This window comes from Echinops telfairi, unplaced genomic scaffold, assembly GCF_000313985.2.
Source record: "Echinops telfairi isolate 266 unplaced genomic scaffold, ASM31398v2 ScPeMD7_7468;HRSCAF=8506_0, whole genome shotgun sequence".
Lineage (NCBI taxonomy): Eukaryota > Metazoa > Chordata > Mammalia > Afrosoricida > Tenrecidae > Echinops > Echinops telfairi.
This window is the reverse complement of record NW_022111369.1, coordinates 24,534,689-24,537,389: the sequence shown is the minus strand read 5'-3', so window position 1 is coordinate 24,537,389 and position 2,701 is coordinate 24,534,689. Positions and strand designations below refer to the sequence as shown.

Sequence of the window (2,701 nt, the reverse complement as noted above, 5' to 3'; positions counted from 1 at the left end):
TTTGATCAGGGAAACAATATAAGAAGGAAAGGAAAATAAAGATTATCATACTAAAATATGTGCTTTCTAAATTTCTAGGTTTTTTTTTTTTTTACTTGAGTCCACAGGTTGTTTCAGAGTAAATAATTCGATAAGAGTATATAGTAGATGATAGATTAGATATGAAAACAGACATATTGATGATACACAGAAGTGATAGCTATGATTAGATAAAATCTGATATTCTAGTAGCCATGTTACATCTCTTCACCACATCACAGTAAATTGCTGCTGAATGAGGTCCTTCGTGTTGTCTCCATGGTGGCACTGTGGGGTGAGAGCTCACCAGGATGCACCAACATGGACTGGAGAATCTTGGAGCCAGAGGAGCTGAGGAATGTCATTCCCTGCATCCCTTACAACCCAGTTTCCTCACTGCTAAGTTTGCCTGTGTGGTTTCATTCAGTGTCATCACCAAATGCAATTTCTTTTGCATTAGAGATGGAATGTTCGGTATGTGAAGAAAAACTTCTCTGACCATGTTTTCATAGTCTAAACACAAGGTCATTTTCTAAAGTTGAAATATACTCATTTCTCAACAAGTCTGACAGTTCAAAATGAAAATATGTCAAATTAGCTATGTTGAGAAATTTACTGGGGCTTTATCTTGTCCTTAAAAAACAACCTAAGAGTTCTTCTCATTAAAAATATGCATATGAAGATCATTAGCTGCCACAAGATTATTACAGTAAAATACTTAAAAATAAAATCATGCATTAATAATCCTTAATGAAGTAGAATATTTTTCCTCAATTAGTGGTGCAATTCAATTTCCAAACACAAATTCAAGCAACGATTACTAGTAATAGGTACTCACTTATCTCATCCATTTATGAAAATCATGTATCAGATTTCTCTCATCAAATCTTGCTCCTTGAGGTTTTTTTCTGATTATTTCCGTGGTGCAGAACTTTCTAACTCTCTGTCCTTATTTCCTTTGTAACCAGTTCTGTGTATCGCATAAATTATAAGTAGAACAGAGGAAAACCCCTGAGAACTTTAAAATGATAAGCCCATCAGTTTTATATTTGAATTAGTAATGAAAATCACTATAACTACCCAGCCAACAAATCAATGAAATGATTAAAATTATGAAATTAAAAGTTAACACTAATTGAACACTAATAAGATGCCAGACATTGTGCTAAGTGCCTTACATGCCCTGACTCATTTAATCTTTACAATTGTCTCCTGAAATACGTACGATAGACTACACATGTGAAACATATTTCTATCTCATTAAATGCTCAAGATAACACCAATAAGATGTTGTTATTCTCACTGTGGAGATAAGGAATTTGAGAAATGGTAAAATCAACTGCTCGAGATCACACAATAATGTCAGATTACCTCTCATCCGCAGTGCAACCTCATCTTCATTCATGTTTTCCCCCAGCCCTGGCGGCATAGTGGGAATGTAATCTCATCTTCATTCATGTTTTCCCCCAGCCCTGGTGGCATAGTGGGAGTGTAATCTCATCTTCATTCATGTTTTCCCCCAGCCCTGGCGGCATAGTGGGAGTGTAATCTCATCTTCATTCATGTTTTCCCCCAGCCCTGGTGGCATAGTGGGAGTGTAATCTCATCTTCATTCATGTTTTCCCCCATCCCTGGCAGCATAGTGGGCTCACATTGGGCGGCTAATTGCAATGCCAGCAGTTCAAAACCAGCAGGCCCTCCTTGGGAGCAAGATGAGCCGTTCCTTCCCTTGAAAGTCACAGTGTCAGGACTACACCTGAGTCTGACTCTGTTGCATAAGGTTGCTGTGAGTTGGCAGTGAATTTGAGTCTGAGTGGAAGGCTGTGCGGTTTCTTTTCTTGATTCACAGTTTCACTGAGGTTGTGTGTGTGTACATGCATTTGGTTCTGAATTATTTAATCAGTACCAACTTGGTAACATCGGCTAGCACTTAAAATTTCATGCATTAACCTTGGGAAGACGAACCTTTATCCATTTTTTACAACCCTAGGATACCTCCAACTTCAAACGTTATGGAAAAGATCCCAATTTTATGTCATGTTTCCCTCATTATCCAAAGTAACAGGATACTCATTTCTGAAATGATTACTACTTTCCAATGCCAACCGAAATTTTAACGGTCAACAGTGAGTGTAACAAATCTCTACTTCCATCTATTCTTGTCACCATACTAATTTTGAAATGGGAAAGTCAGAGCTAAATAAGTTAAAAGAAACAGATTCTTTCCCAAAAGGTAAAGTTATCCTCTAATTTCATGCATCAGCAGTGTTGGTAAACATAATTGACTACAATGATTCTTGCCACCATTCAAAGTTCTATTTATAACCAAAGCCAACATTTCCTGAAAATTTCATGTCTAATTTTCCTTAAACATGATCTTTTTTCCGCCCACAAGATCATCTGATGTCATGCGTCTAAGTCATTTCTATTCAGAAGATTTCCCCATCACTAAATGACTGGGAAGTGCATGTCAACCATCTTTTTCCAGGTCAAATGCTCTCTTATTGGTGCATATGTCCTAATCACATCGTCATCACCAACACGAGCTAGGCTGCTAATCACAAGGTTAGCAATTCCAAATCACCAGCCACTGACCATTGAAAACTTAGTCTCAGAAACTAACAGCGGCAGTTCTACCTTGCCCTACAGCAGTGGTTCTCAATCGTCCTAATGCCGTGACCCT

General features: G+C 37.8%; 1 protein-coding gene across 3 annotated transcripts in view; it reads left to right on the top strand.

Moving 5' to 3' along the window:
- The window catches only part of GRID2 (glutamate ionotropic receptor delta type subunit 2), a 1,637,701-nt gene that overhangs the window by 1,272,345 nt on the left and 362,655 nt on the right, over positions 1–2,701 (top strand). The window lies entirely within an intron of this gene.